The 18,719-nt window shown below is 48.0% G+C and overlaps 1 protein-coding gene across 2 annotated transcripts in view; it reads right to left on the bottom strand.

The window, feature by feature from the left end:
• Positions 1 to 4,496, bottom strand: part of LOC132823095 (polyadenylate-binding protein-interacting protein 2-like) — a 114,869-nt gene extending 110,373 nt beyond the window's left edge. For both annotated transcript variants that reach the window (XM_060836670.1, XM_060836753.1), the window contains exon 1: positions 4,408 to 4,496. The gene's annotated coding sequence lies outside the window, so the exon portion shown is untranslated. The remainder of the gene's footprint in view (positions 1 to 4,407) is intronic.
• Between the last annotated feature and the right edge of the window lie 14,223 nt (positions 4,497 to 18,719).

Genomic DNA, 18,719 nt, shown 5'->3' with positions numbered 1-18,719 from the left:
AATATTGAATGCTCTTGCTGTAAAGATAAGAATTTGGTCTCCAAAAAACTAATGTGCAAACATATTAAGAAACAGCAAGCCTACCAAAACCTTAACAGGATCCACAGATATAATATACAAGCATATGAACAAACTGTAATCAACCAATGATTTATAATGCATTGTGACAAAGTAGCCACATCAAGTCATACTTTCCCACATATGAAGTTTCAAGGATCAATTGCAATGAAAGGCAAATTTCTAAGTATACATACATAGATAAATGGAAACACAAAATTGAGCATACTTCCAGTCACATGCTGTATACAGCCAAATCAATACCACACTCCGATTGTAGCGGGGGCAGGGTAGAATGAGTAGGGTAGCATAGCAGGAAGTGTACATGTGCTCCATGGCGAGTGGAGAAGGCAGGAAACAACAAGGGTTAGAATAAGGGCAGGTGGGGGAGAGTGAGGAGTGGGGATGGTGAGAGGTTTGGGTTGCATGGAGGGAAGGTGAGATTGGTGGAGAAGGGAAAAGGGTTGCTGTGAAAGGAGATGGGAAATGGTTGGTGTGGGGTTGGGGATTGGTTTGGGGGTGGCAGGTGTGACTTGGCGTGGGGGGCAGAAGGGGCTTGATATGGGGGTCTGACATGGAGGCAAGGGGAATGGTGAGCAGGGAGCAACAGGGGGCTGTTAATGGCAGGTTAAGGGGGTGGGGGGTACTTGAAATGGGAGGGAGAAGGGGGTACTAGTGCAGGAGGAGAGGGGTTTGGTGTGGGTCAGAAGGTATTGGTGTGTGGATTGGGGGGGAATGAAAAAGATATTGGTGTTGTGGGATGGAAGGGAGAGGTTTGTTTTGGGTATGGGAGGGCTGGGGGCATAAGGGAAGAGGGTTGATGTGGAAGGGGAGAGGGAGGGGTTAGTGTACGGAAAGGGTCAGGTGGGGGTGAGAAAGAGTTGGTGTTTGAGAGCAGTAAATGGGAGAGATTTGGTGCTTGAGGGGGATGAAGGGGAGACAATGTGGGGTGCAGAGAGAGTTGGCATGTAGGGAGGGGGTGGGGGAATGGAGCAGTGTGTGGTGGGTAGGGGGGGAAATGGAGCAGTGTGTGGTGGGTTGGGGGGGAAATGGAGCGGTGTGTGGTGGATTGGGGGGGGAATGGAGCGGTGTGTGGTGGATTGGGGGGGGAATGGAGCGGTGTGTGGTGAGTTGGGGGGGAATGGAGCGGTGTGTGGTGAGTTGGGGGGGAATGGAGCGGTGTGTGGTGAGTTGGGGGTGGAATGGAGTGGTGTGTGGTGGGTTGGGGGGGGAATGGAGAGAGATGGTGTGGGGGATGGGGGGGAAAGGAAGAGTATTGGTGTGGGGGTTTGGGGGGAATGGACAGAGTTGGTGTGGGGGGGGGAGGGACAGAGTTGGTGTGGGGGGGGGGAGGGACAGAGTTGGTGTGGGGGGGGGAGGGACAGAGTTGGTGTGGGGGGTTGTTTGGGAAGGGAGTGTGTTGGTGTGGGGAACGTTGAGGGGGAAGGGAGAGAGTTGGTGTGGGGTTGGGAGAAAGGAAGAGTGTTGGTGTGGGGGGGGAAGGGACAGTTGGTGTGGGGGGAAGGGGGTTAAGGGGGTGTGGGGGGAAGGGGGTTAAGGGGGTGTGGGGGGAGAAGGGAGGGGGCTGGTGGGGGGAAGGGAGGGGGTTGGTGGTGGGGGGGAAGGGAGGGGGTTGGTGGTGGGGGGGAAGGGAGGGGGTTGGTGGGGGGGGGAAGGGAGGGGGTTGGTGGGGGGGGGAAGGGAGGGGGTTGGTGGGGGGGATTGGGGGAAGGGAGAGGGTTGGGGGGGTGGTTGAGGGGAAGGGAGAGAGTTGGTGTGGGGGATGGGGGAAGGTAGAGGGTTGGTGGGGGATTGGGGTGGAAGGGACAGGGTTGGTGGGGAAAGGGAGAGGATTGGTGGGGGAAGGGAGAGTGTTGGTGGGGGGTTGGGGGAAGGGAGAGAGTTGGTGTGGGGGGTGTGGGGGTGTGTGGGGGGGGTGTGGGGGGGTGGGGGGGAAGGGAGAGAGTTGGTGTGGGGGGGTGGGGGAAGGGAGAGTTGGTGTGGGGGGGTGGGGGGGAAGGAGGAGAGTTGGTGTGGGGGGGTGGGGGGGAAGGAAGAGAGTTGGTGTGGGGGGGGTGGGGGGGAAGGGAGAGAGTTGGTGTGGTGGGGGGAAGGGAGAGTGTTGGTGGGGGGTTGGGGGAAGGGAGAGAGTTGGTGTGGGGGGGGAAGGGAGAGAGTTGGTGTGGGGGGTGGGGGGGGGGTGTGGGGGAAGGGAGAGAGTTGGTGTGGGGGGGGAAGGGAGAGAGTTGGTGTGGGGGGGTGGGGGAAGGGAGAGTTGGTGTGGGGGGGTGGGGGGGGGGGGGAAGGAGGAGAGTTGGTGTGGGGGGGTGGGGGGGAAGGGAGAGAGTTGGTGTGGGAGAGAGGGGGGGGGAAGGGAGAGAGTTGGTGTGGGGGGGAAGGGAGAGAGTTGGTGTGGGGGGGAAGGGAGAGAGTTGGTGTGGGGGGGAAGGGAGAGAGTTGGTGTGGGGGGGAAGGGAGAGAGTTGGTGTGGGGGGGAAGGGAGAGAGTTGGTGTGGGGGGGAAGGGAGAGAGTTGGTGTGGGGGGGAAGGGAGAGAGTTGGTGTGGGGGGGAAGGGAGAGAGTTGGTGTGGGGGGGAAGGGAGAGAGTTGGTGTGGGGGGGAGGGAGAGAGTTGGTGTGGGGGGGAAGGGAGAGAGTTGGTGTGGGGGGGAAGGGAGAGAGTTGGTGTGGGGGGGAAGGGAGAGAGTTGGTGTGGGGGGGAAGGGAGAGAGTTGGTGTGGGGGGGAAGGGAGAGAGTTGGTGTGGGGGGGAAGGGAGAGAGTTGGTGTGGGGGGGAAGGGAGAGAGTTGGTGTGGGGGGGAAGGGAGAGAGTTGGTGTGGGGGGGAAGGGAGAGAGTTGGTGTGGGGGGGAAGGGAGAGAGTTGGTGTGGGGGGGAAGGGAGAGAGTTGGTGTGGGGGGGAAGGGAGAGAGTTGGTGTGGGGGGGAAGGGAGAGAGTTGGTGTGGGGGGGAAGGGAGAGAGTTGGTGTGGGGGGGAAGGGAGAGAGTTGGTGTGGGGGGGAAGGGAGAGAGTTGGTGTGGGGGGGAAGGGAGAGAGTTGGTGTGGGGGGGAAGGGAGAGAGTTGGTGTGGGGGGGAAGGGAGAGAGTTGGTGTGGGGGGGAAGGGAGAGAGTTGGTGTGGGGGGGGTGGGGGAAGGGAGAGTTGGTGTGGGGGGGTGGGGGGGGGGAAGGGAGAGTTGGTGTGGGGGGGTGGGGGGAAGGGAGAGTTGGTGTGGGGGGGTGGGGGGAAGGGAGAGTTGGTGTGGGGGGGTGGGGGGGAAGGGAGAGTTGGTGTGGGGGGGGGGGGGGGGAAGGGAGAGTTGGTGTGGGGGGGAAGGGAGAGTTGGTGTGGGGGGGGAAGGGAGAGTTGGTGTGGGGGGGGAAGGGAGAGTTGGTGTGGGGGGGTGGGGGGGGGGAAGGAGGAGAGTTGGTGTGGGGGGGTGGGGGGGAAGAGAGTTGGTGTGGGGGGAGTGGGGGGGAAGGGAGAGAGTTGGTGTGGGGGGGGGAAGGGAGAGAGTTGGTGTGGGGGGTGGGGGAAGGGAGAGTTGGTGTGGGGGGGTGGGGGGGAAGGAAGAGAGTTGATGTGGGGGGGTGGGGGGGAAGGAAGAGAGTTGGTGTGGGGGGGAAGGAAGAGAGTTGGTGTGGGGGGGTGGGGGGGAAGGAAGAGAGTTGGTGTTGGGGGGGTGGGGGGAAGGAAGAGAGTTGGTGTGGGGGGGGTGGGGGGGAAGGAAGAGAGTTGGTGTGGGGGGGTGGGGGAAGGGAGAGTTGGTGTGGGGGGGTGGGGGGGGAAGGAAGAGAGTTGGTGTGGGGGGGTGGGGGGGAAAGGAAGAGAATTGGTGTGGGGGGGTGGGGGAAGGGAGAGTTGGTGTGGGGGGGTAAGGAAGAGAGCTGGTGTGGGGGGGTGGGCAGAAGGGAGAAAGTGAGTGTGGGGGGATTGGGGGAAGGGAGAGTTGGTGTGGGGGGTTGGTGGGGAAGGAAGAGTTGGTGTGGGGGGTTGGTGGGGAAGGAAGAGTTGGTGTGGGGGGTTGGTGTGGGGAGGGGAGGGGGGTTGGTGTGGGAAAGGGGGAGAGGAGGGGGTTGGTGGGGGAGGGGAAGTTGATGTGGGAGGTTGGGGGAAGGGGGGAGAGAGAGAGCTAGGGGAATGGAGAAGTGGCTTCCCACTAGGGGCTACAACTCAACCCCGAGAAAAAGGGGGGGGGGCGGAGATAATTTAATCAATAATGAGCAACAACACTGTGGAGGGGGATGGGAACAACCTCAATTAGGCAAGAATAATATTAAACATGGTCATAACCTAACCTTCCCAAAACACCCTCCACCGCAGAACAATTCAAGCAGCCGTAAGAATTTACCTCTCGTCAGCCACGTTTAAAAACCCTTTCTCTTATGTGTGTGTCTCTCTCTCTCTCTCTCAGCAGCAGGCAAGCGAACGTGCACGCGCACAAACGGATTCTCGAGCTCGAGCGCCCGCACCAGCCCGGGGTGAGATAGCGAAGTAGGTCCTACCGCCTCCTCCCCACTTCGATTGGGCAGTCTGCTGGGAAACACCGTTTACCGTTGTTCGATTGGTCAGTCCGCACGTCGATCATCCATGGGCGGATCGACAGCGTCGGAACCCCGTTTCGGTTGGCTGGACGAGCCGTCCATCATAGGTTACCACCTCCGTCGCTGCATTGGTCAATCCATTTGTTACTCCGGGCGAGTGGGCGCGGATATGGGTTGGCCTTCACTCTGATTGGACGCGGTCCACTTCAATCAGGGACACAAAACAGGAGGGAGGCGGGTCTGTTTTTGTTTCGTGGGAACCAATTAGGAAGCCCCGCTTCGGCCACGCCCCTTGCGTGGCCCTGCCCATTTCTCCTGCCGTCCGCCATTATTGACGGCCGTTATCGTCTCAGGAGGACGTTGGTCGATGGCGGGGTTATCCGTTCGGATAGGTTTTTATTTTCGGTAAATGGTAATCACTCAGTCGGTTGGTTAGCTGGCGGAAAGCAGAGGTTGAAATTGTTGGTATTGTTTCATGAGGAGTCTGCCACTGTTTTACTCCGTATTGTTTATTGTTGTCGGCTGGCGATGAGGAGGTGGGCCGCATCATTTGGGCGGAGCGGCCTTGGGTCGCACCCATGTTAGGACATGATTGGCCGGTTGGGCAGCCTGATCTGCCTTCTGATTGGTTTATCCAGGATTGACCGGGCAGGGCTGACTCCTTCCCCCTAGCGGGCATTTGCGTGCATAACACCTGGCTGGCTAGTATCGCCCCTAGTGGGAGGCGGAGGAATTGGCTTGCAGGGGAGAAACACCCCGTAGAGGTTTGGAGTGCAATAGCAACTCTCAAAATGCAGAAATTCGGTAAAGGTAATTAGACAGGGGAAATCCAAGTAAAGTTGCAAATCTCAATTGTTCACAGGACACTTAGATTAGATTCCCAATAGTGCGCAAAGAGGCCATTTGGACAAACAAGTACACACTGACCCCATTTCCCTCTGACTAATGCACCTTAAACTATGGGCAATTTAGCATGCCCAATCCACCTGACCTTTGGATTGTGGGAGGAAACCAGAGCACCCTGAGGAAACCCACACAGACAGTTGCCTGAGGCTGGAATCAAACCCAGGTCCCTGGTGCTGTGAGGCTGCAATGCTAACCACTGAGCCACCATGCTAACCATTATTTTGTCCACACCAAGCCCATTCCCCCAACACCCATATCTGAACAGTGAGGAATCAGAAAGTAAAAGGGAATCCAGCAGAAGGAAAAAGCATTAGGTTAAGGAAACAATGGGAGTAGGAGATCACTGTGAAAGGACTGGAAGAAGGCATTCTGTGGTATTATTGATGCTGTGCAGCAACTCCCCAAGGTTCTTTTGACAGCATCTTCCAAGCCTTCAAGCCCTAGCAGCTAGAATGAAAGGGCAGCAGATACACAGGATCACCAACACCTACAAATTCACCTCCAAGCCACTGACTATTCTAACTTGAAAGTGTGCCACTGTTCCTTCACTCTTTCTGGATCAAAATTCCCCCAACAGAATTGTCTGCCTACAGCACATGGACAGCAACAGTTGAAGAAGGCACCTTGAGGGCAGCTAGGGATGTATAAGAAATGCTGTCCCTGCTGGTGATATCCAAATCCCAAGAGTGAATTTTTAAAAAAGGAAATAAACAGAGGCCTATAAATGGAGCAAACAAAAGCAGAAATTATTGGAGAAATTTAGCACATCTCTCAGCATATAATCTCTACAGTATGGAAGAAGACCATTTGGCCCATCGTGTCCATACTGACCCCCTGAAGAGCATTGTACCCTATCCCTATAACCTTGCATTTCCCACAGTCAATCCACCTAACCTGCACATCTTTGGATTATGGGAAGAATCCAGAGGAAACTCTGGCAGACTCTCTGTGCAAACTATCGGGTTGCAGGCTGTCACCCGAGGGTAGAATCAAACACAGGTCTCTGGTGCTGTGAGGCAGCAGTGTTAACCACCAAGCTACCATGCAGCCCCTGTCTGTGAAGGAAAACCAGAGTTAGCATTTCGAGTTCAGTGACCCTTCTTCAGAATGAGTGGAGCAATCAGATAAATCGGCTAGGACCAGAGAGTATTATCTCTGGTTTAGGGGTTGCATATTTAAAACAGATGAGGAATTTATTTTCTCAAAGATTAGTGACTGTGTGGAAATCTTTACCACAGAGGGCTGTTGAGCTTGATTGTTAAGTATGCTCAGGGTTGGATAGACAGATTTTTAATCTGAAAGGAAGTCAAAGTTATGGGGAAAAGGCAGAAAAGTGGAATTGAGGATGATCAGATCAGCCTCGATCTCATTGAATGGCAGAGCACACTGTGTGGCCGATTCTGCTCTTATATCTTATTGTCTTGTGTTCTCAACTCCTCTCCTTGGATGTTCCTCTCCCACCACCACCACCACATCTGTAGGGGTTCTTAAAAAATGTTATTGGCCTGAAGGGTTATTTTGTCCACAGATGCTGACTAATTTGCTAACTTTTCCAGCCTCTATTATTCTTACACCTTCCCATTTTGCTTGTGGAGACTAATATCTCTGTTTTTTTCAGGCATTGGAGGAATCACTGGAGTCAGGGAGGGCTGACTGGAAAATGGCTGATGGAACACCTCATTGAAGAAGGGAGCAAGGCAGGAAACTATAGGCTGGTTAGGCTGACCTTGGTCTTGATTAAAATTTTAGAGTCTGTTATAAAAGTGTTGGAACTGCATGGTAAAATAGGGCTGAGTCAACGTGACTTTGTCAAGGAGATGTAATGCCTAACAAATCATTTGGAATTCTTTGAGGGGTTAACAAACAAGTTAGACAAGGGAGAGCCAGTGGATTAGATTAGATTTCCTACAGTGTGGAAACAGGCCCTTCGGCCCAACAAATCCACAACGACCCTCTTAAGAGTAACCCCACCAAGACCCATTTCCCTCTGACTAATGCACCTAACACTATGGGCAATTTAGCTTGGCTAACCAACCTGACCTGCACATCTTTGGACTGTGGGAGGAAGCCGGAGCACCCGGAGGAAACCCATGCAGACACAGGGAGAATGTGCAAACTCCACAGACAGTCACCCGAGTCTAGAATCAAACCTGGGTCCCTGGTGCTGTGAGGCTGCAGTGCTAACCACTGAGCCACCATGCCGCCCATTGTGGTTTACTTGAAATTTCAGAAGGCATTTGCCGAGATGCTGCACAAGAGGCTGCTATATAAGATAAGAGTCTGTGGTGTCATGGGCAAGGTATTGACATGGCTGGAGGATTGGCTGTCTCGCAGAAGACAGTGAATGGTGATAAAGATGGCAGCCAGTGACTAGTGGAGTTTCGTAGGGTAAAAAATGAGGTCTGCAGATGCTGGAGATCACAGCTGAAAATGTCAGTGTTGGGACCACAACTATACATTATTCCATAACGCTCTAGATGAAGAAACTGAGGGCATTGTTGCTAAATTTGCAGGTGACACAAAGATGTTTGGAGGGGCAGTTGGTGTTGAGGAAATGGGGAGGCTGCAGGAGGATTTCAACATGCTCGGAGATGGGCAAGGAAGTGGCAGATCGAATACAGTGTGGGAAAGTATGAGGTTATGCTCTTTTGGAGGAAGAATAGAGGTATAGACTATTTTCTGAACGGGCAAAAACTTCATAAATCTGGAGCACAAAGGGACTTAGAATTTCAAATTAGGCTTTATTGTCACGTGTACTGAAATATGGGGATACAGAAAATTGGTGAAAAGTTTACAATGTCACCATTCATAGTGCCATCTATGTACGAAGTACATACAGATAAAATCTTAGGTTAAAAAGTTGAAAAATAAAGAAATAAAAAAATTAAAAAATAAAGAAGTTCCAAATTACAGTCATTCTTTAGCCATGGGCTTGCAGTCACTCCACACTGTGCATTCCCCTTGCTCTGCTCAACCTCTGCACTGCGATCTCATTGCCAACCGCCATTCTCTCCCTCCTGCATGGGACTCAGTATCTCAAACCCCGCACTGCCGTCATGCTGCTGACCACCATCTGGGCTCAGTAGCCGCAACACCCACTTTTGTACCACTCTGGGCCCCCAGTCGTTGTCACTGCTGCCTCTACAACTGAGCTGTCTCCCTAAGGTAAGTAGAGAGGAAACAAAAGCTTAATAAAAAGGAAAGAAAGCGAGAAAAGAAGGAAAAAAAGCTGACAAGATCTGGCTCAGGAGCCCTACTTTGTGTCCTAGTTCAGGATTCTCTCAAGGTTAACATGCAGATTCAGTGACAGTTAGGAAGGCTAATGCAATGCTAGCATTTGTTTCAATCGGACTAGAATACTGGAGCAGAGATGTCCTGCTGAGGCTATATAAGGCTCTGGTCAGACAGCATTTGGATGATTGTGAGCAGCTTTGGGCTCCTTATCTAAGGCAGGGTGTGCTGGTGTTGAAGGGGACCCAGAGGAGATTTGCAGGAATGATTCCACAGATGAAGAGTTTGTCATATGAGGAGCAGTTGAGAACTCTGGGTCTGTGCACGATGGAGTTGAGAAGGACGAGGCAGGATCTCATTGAAACTTACAGAATACTAAGAGGCCTGGATAGAGTGGACGTGGCGAAGATGTTTTCACAAGTAGGGTACAGCATCAAAGAAAAAAGATGACCTTTTAAAACTGAGATGAGAAATTTCTTCAGGCAACAGGTGATTAATTGTGGAACTCATTGACACAGAAGACTTTGGAGGCCAAATCATTGAGTGTCTTTTTAAGACAGAAAGGTTCTGTCTTAAATGGGCTGAATGACCTAATTCTGCTCCTCCATCTTATGGTCTCTATATCTTATTCAACCTCAACTATTTTCCACCCTTCCCTTATATCATGCCTTGATTCAAACTGAGTCTGTACCTTTAACAACCTGCTGGGTATTTCAAATATCTTTTGGTAACCCTTATGAACTAACTAATTTCATTGGGTACTGAACCCTAGACTTTGCTGTGAGTAAAGCCAATGGTGATAACCATGAAATCAGTTCCCAGTTTGCTTGTTAGTTTTTTCTGTGTATGAGAAAGCTCACTATCGACGAACATATTTTCTAGGAGCAACCTGCGGATCCTCACTTTATCATGGGCAGTTGTCATAAATAGGTTTTATTTCTCAGCCTTGCCTGCAGATCATAACAGCTCTTAGACACTTACATTAATGTGTGAAACAATGTCTGCCAACTCTCCAGGCACTCAATACAAAGACCCAAATCCTCTTAAACACAGGCTAGTAAGACTGACGGAAACCTGGACATGTCTTCAAATACTAACACAGTGATTGCAATCAATGTCCTGTTAAAAATCACTTGATAGTTTTAACAATTCTATAAATACTGACACTCGCCGATCCTTCCTGTAAATACTGAACACTCAAAAAAGGATTTTGTAAATAACAACATGCTCCCAAATTCCTTCTGTAAATACTGGCACAAATCGAAATACATTGTAAATACTGACAAACTCAAAGAAAGTAGTATAAATACAGTAAGTCCAACCGGCATATAAATACTGGCACAAATCGAAATAAATTGTAAATACTGACACATTCAAAAACCTTGAAGTATATACCAACATAATCCCAGAATCATAATGTAAATACTGGCATTAACAGAAATGCATTGTAAACAAAGATGCACTGACAGAAACCTACTATAAACATCCACAAAAATTTCATGTATGCACCCACATACTCCCTGGAGCTCCACTGTAAATAATGGCACAAAACCAAATGATCATATAAAACAATGTAAATAATTACACCTACACATTTCAAGGATTACGATATTACAGAGCTTCTTCTCAAAACTTGTGAAAAGAAACCAATGCATTCAGGTATGGTTACCTACGAGTGCTGACGTGCAACCAGTAGGGGAGGAGAACTGTGGAGAAAATTGTGAAGGAGACAATTTATTTAGAGAAGTAAGATCAGGAATAGTTGGCAGAGCTTTGTCAGAGGGGAAGTCATGCCTAACAGATCTGGTTGAATTTTTCAAAGAGGTGACCAAATGTGTAGATGAGGATAATGCAGTTGAATGTGTGGATTTCAGCAAAGACTTTTGCAAGGCCCCACATGGAAGACTGATAAAGGAGGTAAATGTACATGGGATCCAGGGTAACTTTGCAAGTTTTACCTGAAATTGGCTTAGAGACAGAGATGGTGGTAGAAGGCTGTTTGTGTGACTGGAGGCCAGTGAGCAGTGGTGTACCACAGGGGTCAGTGTTGAGTACTTTATTGTTTGTGATACATAGAAAAGATGTAGGTGAGAGTGTTGCGGGTGGATGATAAGGAAGTTTGGCTATGTGATTGACAGTGAGGAAGGAGGTCTTAGGGTACAGGAGAATATAAACAGATTGGGCAGATCAGTGGCTGATGCATTTTAACCCTGGTAATTGTGAGATGATCCCTTTGGAAGAAGGAACAAGACAAGGGAAACTCAATAAATGGCAAGACACTAGGGAGCTCAGAGAAACCTAAAGATCTTGGGGTATTTGTTTGTCAACAAAATCCATGAGTTGGACCAAAGGTTTATTTCTGTGCTATATGTCTAGACTAAATCCCTAAGGGTGGCAGGGCAGGTTAGAAGTTTGTTAAGAAGGCACACGGAAGACTTACCTTTATCGGGGAAATATTGCTTACCATACCATACCTTAACTGTGTACAGGTCTGGTCTCCACACTGTAGGAGGGATGTGCAGAAGAGACTCACCAGGATGTTGCCCTAGATGGAGCACTTTAGATGTGAAGAGAAGCTGGATAAGCTCAGGTTGTTTTCTTTAGAGGAAAGAAAGGGACCTAATTGAGATGTATAAGATTATGAAGGACATGGACAAGGTGAATAGAAAGTAAGGGTCAATAACTATAATAATTTTAAGATGAAAGTCTTGAGGTTTAGAGTATTTGAGGAAATGTTTTCAAGAAAAGGATAGTGGGGTCTGGAATGCATTGCCTGGGGGAGAAGTTCAGGTGGGAACCTCACAATTTTTAAAAAGTATTTAGATGAGCACTTGAAATGTCATAATATTCAAGGCTATAGGTCTTGTGCTGGAAGGTGGGATGAGTGTAGCTTTGGCAGTGCAGACTTGGTAGGGTGAAGGTTCTCCTATGTACTGTCTGGCTCTATAATTCTACACTAAAGGGAAATATTGTTTGCCATACCTTAGGATCACATAATTTATTCTTTCATGGAATATATGTGTCACCACCATTTGATGCTGTGAATTGGTTGGCTTGCTTGGCCATTTCAAAGAGCAGTTAAAAGTCAGAAATGTAAGGTGAGTCTGGAGTCACATGTAGGCCAGAAAGTATAAGGATGGCAGATTTCCTTCTGTAAAGAACAATAGAAAGGAATTAAACTGACTGACCATTTGGAATTGACTGAGGCTATGGAAGTGATGGTAGCATATGCACCCCTGTTGATTCTGTAATCTCCTCCTTACCAACATCTTGAAGCTGATGCCAAAGTTTGGAGAGCTGAGCCACAGATGAATCAAGCTACAACCTGATACAGTCATACCCATGGAATCATACCTTACAGACCCATGTCCCAGACAAGACCATCACCATCCTTGGTTATGTCCTGTCCAAGCATGACAGAGATTCTAATAAAGTGGCTTTCTGTTGTTCAGGAAGACCTCAACATTGAGTTAGGCTCCCTTGAAATATCCTCGCGTCAGGTCAAACATGGGCAAGGAAATCTGCTGACTCCTATTTACACCCCTCCCTCAACTGATGAATCAGTACTGAGGCATGTTGAAAAACACTTTGAGGAAGCACGGACAATGGCAAGGCCACAGGATATACACTGGGTGGAGGACTTGAATGTCAATTTAAATTCAATAAAATCTGTAATTAAACCTAGTCTCAGTAACAGTGACCATGCAACCGTTGTCAATTGTTGTAAACACCATCTTGTCACTAATGTTCTTTAGGAAAGGAACTTTACTAAAGGGTAAAAATAGAGAGTGTCATATAATTATAGAGCACAAATACAGACCCTTTGGTCCATCTTGTCTAGATGTACCAGATGTCCCAAACTGACTTAGTCCCATTTGCCAACATTTGGCCCATGTTCCTCTAAGCCCTTCCTATTCATGTACCTAACCTAATGTCTTTTAAATTATGCAATTGTACCTGCCTCAATCACTTCTGGCTGTTCATTCCATATACTTCACCATATGAAGAAGTTACCCCTCGGTTCCCTTTTAGATCTTTCACCTTAAGCATAAGCCTTCTGGTTTTGGACTCCCCTACCTGGGAAAAAGACCTTGGCAATTCACCCTATCTATGCCCCTCATGATTTCATAAATGTCAATAAGGTCAACCATCACCCAAAGATGCTCCAGAACAAAAGGTCCCAACTTATTCAGCCTTGCCCTATAGCTGAAATTTTCCAATCGGGAGACCAGAATTGAATACTGTATTCTGCATTCATATACAGAAAAGTGGCATAACCAATGTCCTTTACAGCCAGAACATGACATCCCAACTCCAATACTCAATGCGCTGACCAGTGAAGGTAAACATGCCAAGCACCTTCTTCACCATGCTGTCTATCTCAAGTCCACTTTCAAGGAACAATGCACCTACTCCCCTAGGTCCACGCCTTTGGCAACATTTCCCAGGGCCTTACCATTCATTCCTTGGCCCAGTACTGGAGAAACTCAACAGGTCTCACAGCATTAATGAAGACAGAAACATCATTTACATTTTGAGATCAGTATGATTCAATTCGGAAGATTTACATTTCACTTCCTGCCAAATAGACAACCTAACATTTTTCAATGTTCTACTACATCAAAGTAGGAGTGGCACTGGATTTGTAATCCAGAATCTCTACTGTCCCAATGTGAAGTCTCACCAAGTCTCTCTATAATCACAGCAAAACTTCACTCCTGTACTTCTTCACCTGTGATGAAGGTGCCTTGTTTCACCTGCATGTTAGTTTTTAGTGATTTATGAAATGAGTATTATTAAGAGTGCACCGTCATTGTGGAAACTAAAGTCCCACCTTCACATCGAGAATACCTTCCATTGTGTAATCTTGATCAGCTGGGCCAATGGGCTGAGGAGTGACAGATGGAGTTGAAAGTGCGGTGCTGGATCCAAGGAGCAGGAAAAGTGATGTTTCACGCAAAAGCCCATCATCAGGAATAAGCTGATGAAGGGCTTTTGCCTGAAATGTCAATTTTCTGGCTCCTCAGATGCTGCCTGACCTGCTGTGCTTTTCCACCACCACACTCTCAACTCTGATCTCCAGCATCTGCAGTCCTCACTTTTGCCTGAGTGACAGATGGAGTTTAATTTAGATAAAATGCAAGGTGTTACATTTTGGCAAGAAAAACTAGGGCAGGACTTAGATTACTTACAGTGTGGAAACAGGCCTTTTGGCCCAATAAATCCACACCAACCAACCCAGACCCATTCCCCTACACCATAGACAATTTAGCATGTCTACTTAACTTGCACATTTTTGGACTGTGGGAGGAAGCCAGAACAAACCCATGTAGACACATGGAGAATGTACAAACTCCACACAGACAGTTGCCTGAGGCAGGAATTGAACCCAGGTCTACTGGTGCACTGAGGCAGCAGGGCTAGCCACTGTGCCATCGTGCCTTAATGTTGTCAAACAGACCTAGAGGTTAAGGTACATGGTTCCTTGAAAGTGGCATTACAGGTATACAGGGTGGCGTTTGGCATGGTTGCCTTCATTGGTCAGAGCATTGCATAGAGGAATTGGGATGTCATGTTATGACATTGGTGAGGCCACTTTTCACAAAGGTCTGTTTTCTAGGCTAGGGGAATTCAAAAACTAGAGGGCATAGTTTAAGGGGACAGGGAAAGTTTTAAAATGGACCTGACAGGCAACATTTTTACATAGAGGTGGTATATATGTGGAATGAACAGCCAGAAGAAGTAGTAGTTGCAGGTATTGTTACAACATGTAAAAGACATTTGGATAGATTCATGAATAAGAAAGATATAGAGGGATATGGGCCAAACACAGGCAAATGTGACTGTTTAGTTTGGAAAATCTGGTTGATATGGATGAGTTGGACTGAAGGATCTACTTCAGTATCACTCTATGTTATGTGACACTGTCACTGTGCTAAGTGTGATAGACTTTGAACAGATCTAGCAATTCAAGATTGGACATCCATGAGGCATTATGGGCCATCAACAGCAGCAGAATTTTATCCAGCGAAATCTGTAACCTCATGACGTGGGATACCCCCCACTGAACCATTACCATCAAGCAAGGGGATCAACGCTAATTCAATGGAGATTGCAGAAAGGCATCCCAGAGCTGGAGCAAACATACCCATAAATGCAATGTCATCCTGGTGAAGCTACCAAACAGGACAAGTTGCATGCCAAACAGCATAAGCAGCAAGTGACAGATCTAAATGATCCGAGAGTGTGATGCTGGAAAAGCACAGCAAGTCAGTTAGCATCCAAGGAGCAGGAGAGTCGATGTTTCAGGCATAAGTCCTTTATCAGGAAGTTCCTAATGAAGTCGATTCCCCTCCTCCTCGGATACTGCCTGACCTGTCATGCTTTTCCAGCACTACACTCTCAACAGTGATCTCCAGCATCTGTAGTCCTCACTTTCTCCCAGACTAAATGATCCCACAACCAAAGGATCAGATCTAAACTCTGTTGGCGTGCCACATCCACTCATGAATGGTAGTGGATAATTAAACAACTCAGGACGAGTCTCCACAAATATCCTAATCCTCAATGATGGAAGAACCCAACACATCACTGCAAAAACTAAGGCTGAAGCACTTACAGCAATCTTCAGTCAGAAGTCGATGATCCATCTTGGCCTCCACCAGATGTCCCCAGCTTTCAGTGTTCAACCAATTCAATTCTCTCTATATGATATCAAGAAATGGTTTGAGGCACCAGATACTGCAAAGACAGGTTCTGACAGCATTCCGGCAAAAGTATTGAAGACTTGTGTTCCAGTGTATATGAATAGGAAGGGTTTAGAGGGATTTGGGCCAAATGTAGGCAAATTATTTTAGGATATCTAGTCAACATGGATGAGTTGGACCGAAGGATCTGTTTCCATACATGTCTACGACTGTAACTTGTCGCTTCCGTAGCCAACCTCTTCCAGTAGAGTTGCAACATTGGCATATACCTGACAACCAAGTTGCCCAGGTATGTCCTGTACACTAAAAGCAGGACAAATCCAACCCACTCTTTACTGCCCCATCAGTCTGTTCTCCATCATTAGTAAGTGATGGAAGGTGTCGTCAATAGTGCTATCAAGTAGCACCTGTTGAGCAATAACCTGCTCCGTGATGCCCAGTTTGTGTTCAACTAGAGTCAGTCAGCTCCTGACCACATTACAGCTTTGGTTCAAAAGGGACAAAAGAGCTGAATTCCAGAGGTGAAGTGAGAGCAATAGCCCTTGATAGCAAGGTTGCATTCAACCTAGTATGGCATCAAGGAACCCTTGAAGAACTGGAATCAATGGGTATCAGGGGGCAAACTCTCCACTGGTTGGAGTCATACATGGCACATAGGACGATGGTTGTGGTTGTTGGAGGTCAGTGACCTCAGCTCCAGGATATCTCTGCAGGAATTCCTCAGGGTAGTGTCCTAGGCACAACATATTTAATCTGTGGCCTTCCCTCCATCAGAAGGTCAGAAGTGGTGATGTTTGCTGATGATTACACGATGTTTAGCACCAATTGCGACTCCTCAGACACCAGAGAACTCCATATTCAACCGCAAACATATCTGGACAATATCCAGGCTTGGGCTCACAAGTGAGAGAAAGTGAGGACTGCAGATGCTAGAGATCAGGGTGTGGTGCTGGAAAAGCACAGCAGGTCAGGCAGCATCTGAAGAGCAGGAGAATCGACATTTTAGGCATAAGCCTTTCATCAGGAAGGGTTTTCAAGTGGCAAGTATCATTTGCGCTGCACAAATGGCAGACAATGACCATCTCAAAAAAAGGGACAATCTAACCATTGCCCTTTGACATTCATCACCAAATTCCCAACCATCAACATCCTTGGGGTTACCATTGACCAGAAACTGAACTGGACTCACCATACATTTCATCACCATTCTAGGTAACATCATCAGTGAGCCTCCGGTGAAGCACTGGTGTTAGTGACCCACTTTCCATTTATGTATTTAGGTTTCCTTGTGTTGGTGATGTCACAGAGAGGAATAATTTAGCCCATTCCTCCATCATAAGTGGGGATGTTCATTGATGATTGCACAATTTTCAGAACTTCTGTTCCAAGATGGCAGTGGAGTAGGACACTTCAGCTGGAGCTTGTCTGCTCTGCCTATTCTTGTTCTCTTTCTTTTCCTCTTGGTTTTATTTATCTTCTCCTCTCCCACCACTTGTGATTCCAGGACTCGGGCGCTGACTGCAGAACTCCAGCAATGACTCCCAGCCTGGCTTAGAGGCCTCCAAGGCTGACTTGACAGCCTCCCAGCTCCTGTGGTTGCCTTCCAGCCTCCTGCGGTGGCCTCCCAACCTTCATGGTGACCTCCTGTAACAGCCTGCCAGTCTGGCGTGCCAACCTCCCTGCTCTGTGTAGTAGCCTCCCTGGGCATCCTGACAGCCAGACGTGGTAGTCAGGAGCAATCTCGCAGCCTTGTGATTTTAAAGCTGAAGCTTGGTGTGGTTTGGAGCCAGGACCTGGTGCAGACTGGAGGCTAAATGCCAGCATGGAATAGGTTGGAAGACTGCTTACCTGGACTTTTATTTCTGCAATGCTGGACATTTTATGTCTCTATTTTTGAAGATCTTGTAGCTAAAGAAACTGTACCATGTTCCTTTGTATATAACATGGTGTGGTAAGTGGTGATGTATAAACTTTTCACTGTATTTATTGAGTAAACGTGATAATAAAGCTCGTTCAATTCACTTCAATATTTATTATTCCTCAGATACTGAAGCAGTCCCTGTCTGAATATAGCAAGACCTGGGCAATATCCAAGGGGAGGGATTGAAAAGTCGCAAACACTTTCACACTACAGAAATTTCAGGCAATGCCATCTCCAGTTAGAGAGAGAGAGAGAATCTAAAAATCTTTGCTTATTATTCAACACATCATTTCCCACGGTCAACATCCTTAGGGTAACTCACCTCCTGACTCCACAAAGCCTGTCCACTATCTACAAGGAGTGTGATGGAATGCTACCCGCTTACCTGGAGGAGAGGATCATCCAACAACACTCAAGAAGCTTGACACCATCAGGATAAGTTGATTGGCACCACATCCTGAAGCATTTGATCTCTCCATCGCTCAGTAGCAGCAGTGTGTAGTATCTAAAAGATGTAGTGCAGACATTCATTCAGTCTCCTTAGAAAGCACCTTAAAATATTACCATCTGGAAGGATGAGGGCAGCAGATACATGAGAACACCACCGCCTGCAAGTCCCTTTCAAGCCACATGGCAAACTGACTTGGAAGTATATTGGGTCAAAATCCTGGAGTTCCCTCCCAGCAGCATTGTGAATCTGCTTACAACACATGGACTGTCGTGGTTCAAGAAGACAGCTCACCATCACCTTCATCTAGTCAGGAGCAATTGTCATGATAGAATAAAAATGAGAAGCATATACTCTGGAGAGACAAATCCCAGATTCTTAAAATAGCTGGAATGATTATAGCATAGCTGAGGTGTATTACAATTAGGCAGAGTAGTTGGTGGAAGATCATATTCTTGGGGAGTACATAACCTGTAAAATGATTGTGTTAACCATATTGACCCTAAAGATGGTACAGGAGGGTTTGCATAGGAGATCACCAGGATATTCTTTCGGATGAGCTTTAAAGAAAGGCTAGATAGGTTTGGAAGGCTGAAAGGGGACTTGATTGACATATATAAGATTATGAGGGGCATGAACAGGGTAGGTAGACTTGAGCTGTTCCCCTAGTTGAAGGGTCAATAACAAGGTGGCATAATTTTAAGGTGAAAGGCAGGAGGGTGTTTGAGGTAAATGTTTTCACCCAGTAGGTGGTGGGAATCTGGAATGCACTGACTGGAAGGTAGTTAGCGAGGGAAACCTCACAAGCTTTAAAAGATGCATTGATGAGCACTTGAAGTGTCAGAGCATTCAACACGAGTCAAGAGATGGGAAGTGGGAGTGAAGATTTAAAGGAGTTTAGTCTGT

The sequence above is a fragment of the Hemiscyllium ocellatum genome, chromosome 1 (assembly GCF_020745735.1).
Source record: "Hemiscyllium ocellatum isolate sHemOce1 chromosome 1, sHemOce1.pat.X.cur, whole genome shotgun sequence".
In the NCBI taxonomy this organism is placed as follows: Eukaryota; Metazoa; Chordata; class Chondrichthyes; order Orectolobiformes; family Hemiscylliidae; genus Hemiscyllium; species Hemiscyllium ocellatum.
This window is presented reverse-complemented; position numbering and strand designations above follow the sequence as displayed.